The sequence below is a fragment of the Myotis myotis genome, unplaced genomic scaffold (assembly GCF_014108235.1).
Source record: "Myotis myotis isolate mMyoMyo1 unplaced genomic scaffold, mMyoMyo1.p scaffold_m19_p_15, whole genome shotgun sequence".
In the NCBI taxonomy this organism is placed as follows: domain Eukaryota; kingdom Metazoa; phylum Chordata; class Mammalia; order Chiroptera; family Vespertilionidae; genus Myotis; species Myotis myotis.
Window position 1 is genome coordinate 25,583,635 of NW_023416319.1, and position 7,327 is coordinate 25,590,961.

The 7,327-nt window shown below is 41.0% G+C and overlaps 1 pseudogene; it reads right to left on the bottom strand.

Moving 5' to 3' along the window:
* Window positions 1–619: 619 nt before the first annotated feature.
* LOC118669983 lies at window positions 620–6,300 on the bottom strand (annotated as a pseudogene).
* Between the last annotated feature and the right edge of the window lie 1,027 nt (window positions 6,301–7,327).

The following is a 7,327-nucleotide window of genomic DNA, read 5'->3' on the forward strand; positions in this document are numbered from 1 at the left end:
CTCTTTGGCTTATGAAAGATTTCATGGAAATGCTTTACTCTTCCATGGGGGCGGGGCTGTAAAGAAAAGTTCTGCCATCTCCCTATCTGCCTCAAAAGCAGGGCGTCATTTCCTAAAGTTGATCCCCCTCCCTCCTTCCAGAGAGAAGGTGACCACCTGAAACAGCTCCAGGTCCTTCTCAGTCCAGACTCATTATCACTCAGTCCAGACTCACTACCAAGTGAGCCTAGATAACAAACCTTACCAGCTAGCACTATCTTCCAGTGGTTTAGCCCCATATACTTACCTTCCTACAATTTGACACCCTGAAAACTCAGTTCTTTTCCTTTGTCTTGTCACTTCTCTGAAAATGTATTGTTCTTTTGTTAAGATGCTATAGAAGCCCAAGATCTAACCACCTCTTTGAGTTACTCCTCACTGGGTACTCCCATGTGTATGTAAGATGCACATGTTTATCAAGTTTTGCTTGTTTTTCTCTTATTCTGTCTTTCTTAGTCTAAATTATGGGGTCCCAGTCAAGAACCCTAAGATGGGTCTAAAAGAAGAATTTTCCTTACACCACCATAGTATATTTGGTATCTAGCACTGAAAACTATTTGTTGATCAAATGAATGAATCATTTTACTTTATGTAAGTGCGGTGCTTTATTTGCTACAAATTTACTTAACAAATTGTTATTTCTGTTACATAACATTCACAGAGAAATGGTTAATGTCTCTTGCTTTCTCACACACGCAAAGGCATATATACTCAGCTTCACTGTTTTTTGAATACAAGTAGTATTTTATCAGGCTTCAGTGATTGTTCAAAAGTTACATGCTTTTGAAAGCAGCAGGCAGAGAAGATGATTAGTGCACCTTAACGTAAAATCAAACAAAATGTCCACGTGGTCCATATTTCAGCGCCTCGGGAGCATGTCCCCGAGTTCTCGGTCAGCAGCCAGCCTCAGGGCCCGCTCATAGCACTCCAGGGCTTTATTCATTTCTCCTTTCAGTTTGTAGGTGAACCCAAGGATGCCCAAGCTTTCCATGTCTCCTGCGTTTCTTTGAAGTTTCCTTAAAACCACTTTCTCCAAAGCACTGATACTTCTATCTCTTACAGATGATGGCTTTTCTATTTTTATTGCTTTTAAATAATAGATAATTGCATCGACTTCAGATTTCTTTTGAAATTCCTGAAATCGACCATAGCGGAAATATAACTCTTGCATTATTTCTTCTTCAGGTGATTTCATGCAGAGCAATTTTTGATAAGCGTCTTCAGCTTTTCTATTGTTGCCTGCCTGTATGTACATATCGGCGAGGTGTATATAAACAATTCCAAATGTTGGCTTTTGTTCCACAGCAAATTCAAAATGATATATGGCTAATCTTGTTATTGTGTCAATATTTTCTCTATCCCGTCCTCTAGGCTGCCAGCCTGCAGCTTTGTTTATTAGATAAACTTGGGACTTATAGCAAAGCCCTTTCTGGTGATGCAGGAAGGCAGAGGAAGGTGTTGCCTTCAAACCCTTGTTTAAGAGCTCAAGAGCTTTATCTATAGAGCCTTTTTTTCGGTAAAACTTGGCCGCATATCGAAAGACATAGGTCTGCTAAGACTTGTTGGCCAGTGCTTCTTCAATGTACTTTTCCCCCTCAGCTTCTTGTCCTAGCTCCTGAAGTTTCACTGCGAGGAGAGCCTTAATATATGCATCTTCTGGATTTAGCCTGATGGCCCGTTTTAGGGGCTGCACACAAAATGCCTCATCAACGTGTGGTGTTTTGCTAAAGCCATCCAAACGATAGACAGCAATTGCATACCCAGTGCTGAATTGAGGGTTTTCAGGGTCCACTTCCAGAGCCTTCTCAAAGCAGGCTTTAGCCCGTTCATAATTCTTTCCTCCACATTTCAGCAAGGCCCATCCTTCCTCACAGTCCATCTCAGGGCATTCCATTGTGTAGCAGGAGGGGCCGGCAAACTTCTTGCAAGTGTTCTCCACCTTGTCCAGGTATATCTGGGCGTCTGCCAGTCTGCCCATGTGGTAATACAGCCAGGCATAGTTGCCCCAGGTAACCAGCTTCATCGCCTCTGACTGGCCAGCATGCTCTGCCGGCATTAAGTCTTCAGCTTCTTTCAAGCTCTCCAGGGCCTCCTTATTCTGGCCATTCAGGTGTTTCACATAGGCCAGTAGGTTGTGTATTCCCACATTGAATTTTGTGTTTAGGAACTCAATTTCATCAAAGACCCTGTTTTCTAACTCAGACAGTTCAGTGTCTTCAATGAGCAATTTCCATGTAAAGTGACATCTCAACTGTTCCAGCCTAGCTTTGACTTGATCTTCATCAGCATTCATACTATGAAAATAAAAGTAGATTTTCTTTGTTAGGTGAGAAACAGCCAATGGAAAGAAGCCAAGTAAGACACTTCACATATATAGCTTAGCCTTGCAAAGGAAATACCTGCCTTACATTTTTTTTTTCTTCTTAGAGTTCCTCTACAGTTGGCCCTTTGAGTAACACAGGTTTGAACTGGCTGGGCCCAGTTGCACCTAGGTTTGTTTCAATATAGTCAGCCCTTCCTATCATGGGTCTCACGTACAGGCCCTATTTCCAAATATAGTCACATTGGGGGTTAGGGCTTCAAATATGAATTGGGGGGTGAGGGCACAATTCAGACCATAACAATTGTCAAATGTGCCAAGACCATTTAATAGGGAAAAATCAGTGTTTCAACGAATGTGTTGGGAAAACTGATTATCCACATACAAAAGAATGAAATTGAACCCTTACTTTACAGCAAGCATGTCAAACTTGTAGCTCGTGGGCCACATGCCTCATTTATTTAAATGGCCCACTGGCCGCGATTTTGACATGCTTGCTTTACAGCCTATACAAAAAAGAAAAAAGAAAAAGCAATTCAAAAGGGATCAAAGACCTAAATGTTAGACCTGAAACTATGGAAATCTTAGAAAAAAAATAGGGAAAAAACTCCATGACATTGTATTTGGCAATGATTTCTTGGATAGGATACCAAAAGCACAGGAAACAAAAGTAAAAATAGGTTTGCTGCATGTCATCAAAATTTAAAACTTTTGTGCATCAAGGGACATTACCAATACAGTGAAAAGAAAACTCACAGAATGGGAAAATATACTTGCAAATCTTGTATCCAATAAGGGATTAATACGCAGATTATATATATAAGACTTACAATTGAACAACAAAAACAAAGAACTGATTAAAAAAATGGGAAAAGGATTAGAGTAGACAATTTCTCCAAAGAAGATATACAAATGGCCAATAAACACACGAAAAGATGTTCAATATCAATCATTCGTAAAATGAAATCAAAACCATAGTAAGACACCACTTCACACCCAGTAGGATGACTATTATATTTTTAAAAATCCAGAAAATAACAAGTGTTGGTGAGGATGTGGAGAAATTAGAACCCTTGTGTATAGTGGGAATGGAAAATGGGGCAGCTGCTGTGGAAAATGGTAATGATTCCTCAAAAATTAAGCACACGATTACCATATGATTCAGCAATTTCACTTCTGGGCATATACTCAAAATAAGTGAAAACTGGAACTGGAACAGATACTTGAAGGTTTGTATTCATAGCAGCGTTATTCACAATAGCCAAAAGGTGGAAGCAAACAAGTTTCCATCAAGGGATGAATAGATAAGCAAAATGTGGTATATGCATACAATGGAGTATTATTTAACTTTAAAAAGGAAAGACAGCCCTAGCCGGTTTGGCTCAGTGGATAGAGTATCGGCCTGTGGATTGAAGGGCCCCAAATTCGATTCCAGTCAAGGGCACATGCCCGGGTTCTGTGATCGATCCCCAGTGGGGGGCCTGCAGGAGGCAGCTGATCAATGATTCGTTCTCATCATTGATGTTTCTATCTCTCTCTCTCTCTCTCCCTCTCTGTTCCTCTCTGAAATCAATAAAATTTTTTTTTTTTAAAAGGAAAGGCATTCTGATACATGCTATAACATGGATGAATCTTGAAGACATTATGCTAATTGAAATAAGCTGGTCACAAAAGACCAGGTATTGTATGTTTTCATTTATAGGAAATATCCACAAGAGGCAAATCAATAGAGACAGAAAGTAGATTAACAGTTGCCAGGGCCTGGGTCAAAGGATGAGTGGGAAGTGACTGCTTAATGCAGCGGTTCTCAACCTGTGAGTGGCGACCCCTTTGGCTGTCGAACGACCCTTTCACAGGGGTCACCTAAGACCATGCTGCATGTCAGATATTTACATTATGATTCATAACAGTAGAATCATTACAGTTATGAAGTAGCAAGGAAAATAATTTTATGGTTGGGTCACAACATGAGGAACTGTATTTAAAGGGCCAGAAGGTAGAGAACCACTGGCTTAATGGGTATGGAGTTTCCCCTCAGAGTGATGAAAATTTTGTATATATATATATACACACACATATATATACATATGTATATATGTATACAAATGTATATATTCATTGGTTAGGGAGAAGGAGAGAGAGATTGAAACATCAATGATGAGAGAGAATCATTGATCGACTGCCTCCTGCATTCCCCACACTGGGGATCAAGCCTGCATCCAAGCTATGTGCCCTTTACCAGAATTGAACCCAGGATTTTTCAGTCCACAGGCCAACGCTCTATCCACTGAGCCAAACCAGCTAGGGTATGAAAATTTTCTTGAAGTAGATACTGGTGATAGTTGCACAACATTGCAAATGTACTAAATACCACAAAATTGTATACTCACAATTAGTTAAAATGGTAGATTTTATCTTACGTGTATTTTATCACAATAATAAAACCATATTATTAACCTGAACAGAAATTCTTCAAATTATATATGTATATTTTTCTAGTGCATGTACATGCTAAAAAACACACAAAAGCATTAACATGTAAAAGCTAATTAGTAGGCTGTCTGAACTTATCTCATAAACCCCCATTGGTACTCTTTGAGAAACATTGGTTTAAAGATTAAATAAGGTGTCATGGAATAGAAACTCTGATTCATGTCTCAGCTCTATCACTTATTACTTGTGTGATCTCAACATTTTAAAATCTAAGATTCATTATTGCACAATCAGTATGAGTACCTGCCTCACCGTTTCTTTTGAGGGTGAAACGCAATAATTTACACAATAATTTTAGAAGCCAGCTGGCATTTAATGAACATTTAGGAAGTGATGGCTACCTTTATAGTATAATAATAATTACCAGTGACAGCCCTCTCTTTCTGTGGACCAAAGGAGGCGTGGAGGATTGATTGGGGCCAGTAATTGTGCATTTTCTGGAACTTTTGCCCCTTCAAAAGTTTACCCACTGGAGTACTGAGGGGAATTTCACGGGTCAATATTGATTTATGTCTTCTTTTAATTTGCTGCTCTCCGAGAGTATTTGAATCTAGATTCCATTTGGACAATATAGAAATTCCCACATTAGGCCCTTTATTGAAAGAAGACAATACAGTGAACAGCAGCCAAGCCCTGGGGACAGGAGGCTAGCCAGGGTCTGCAGAGCACCTGGCTTCCCCAGGAGGGAGGTCATCTGCTGATGTGAAATCCAGTTGGATTGAAGGAGTTCAGCAGTGCTGACAGTGAGACCAGAAGCCTGCCGAGCAAGGCCTTGTCTTCTAGGCAGTGAGCTGCTCCCACCACATCCCCACAATATTTCCCTCAAGGCATCTGAGAGACCTCAGGACCGCAGCCCACACAGCTGTGTGGGTCCTGCATTTCTTCCACAGCCAGGACCCCACTAAAAGCAATGTCTCTATCCAGACAAACTGTCCATTCCCTCCCTATGTCAGACAGAAGTGAGTTTGGTGGAAAATAGTTTCCGAGATTGGAATCATCTTCTCCCTGTGAAATTCTTTTCCTGTTTCCCTCCTTTTCTTTGGACTTTTTAACATGAGGTAAGTTTCCTCAGGGCGATGCTAACAAAAATGAAAATGCCTGAACAAATACAACAGTTTATCTATGTGTGTGACTGTACACACACACACACACACACACACACACACACACACTCAGTCCACAAGCAGATGCTCAAACAGAAGAGTGAGGAGACTTGACATCACTGAAACTAAGTCTGTCGAGATAATAATGATTAACATTTTCCCCAAAAACTTTAGGCAAACAGGCAGAGAAGCAGAGAAATCCATACCTCATGGTTGCTAAGAATTCAGGCAGCAGTTTGCAGCGTTTTGGTTAGCTGGATGGGCTCCACTGAGATCTGTCCAGCCTGTCTTGTAGATTTTCAAGATCAGGGCGGGGCTATATAAGGGAGGTAAACAACTGACTAATAAGGTAAACTGTGGGCATGTTGTTAAAGAATGACTTGAAAAAACTGAAACTGGAAAGTGAAACTGATGCCTTCAGAGTTCCTGCCAGGGAAAATGAAACTAAGGCTGTAAGTGCTTCCTTTGCTTTGTTTTGAGAAGGGATTGAGGTGACCATGGTGAAGAACAGTTCCAGTGATGTGCCAATTCCTCTCCGAGCCTTTACCCTGCCTTATAGAAAGCTGGAAGTCGGGAGATGCCAATTATATCAAGTCCACTGAATCTGGAGCCAAGGATACCTATGACAATTGGCTGTGTGAGCTTGTCAAGGACATGCCCCAGACCTGTGCCTGTTTGCTCATCTGGAAACAGAAATGGCTCTGTTTTCACAGCACAGCCGGTAGGAGATAACAAAGGAAGTTCAGGTAGGAGAGGTAAAGTTGAATAAAGATAAAGAGAAGTTGGGGATGTCAAGACAATACCAAGTCAATGCTAGCTTTAAGGCTTTTACGGACAGGATAATGGTCTTGCTGGGGGCCAATGTTGCAGGTTATATATTGAAACCCTTTGTGATTTGACACATTGAGAACTCCAGGGCCTTCAGGATATCAATCAGCACACCTGCCAGTCTTCTATGGGAGCAATAAGAAGTCATGGATGACCCAGCTCCTCTTCTAAGATGCCCTCCCGAATTGCTCTGCCGGCTAAGTAGAGAAGTACTGTTTGGAGAATAACGGGCCTTTTGAGATTTTGCTTGTTGTTGATAATGCTCTTAGACATCCCCCTTCGCTGGTGACCTTCATCCAATATCAAAGTGGTATTTCTCCCTTCAAATACCATTTCTTTGAGCCAACCAATGAATTAAGGAGTTATAGCAGTTTTTAAGGCCTACTACTTCAGGAGGAGCTTTGCCCAGCTATTGCTGCCACCGAGGAAGACACTGATACAATTCTGGAAGAATTAAACATCTATGCCCACTTCAAGAGTTTTGCTTGGGCTTGGGATGAGGTCACCCAGGAGTATGATTGCCATCTGAAGATGACACTCAAAA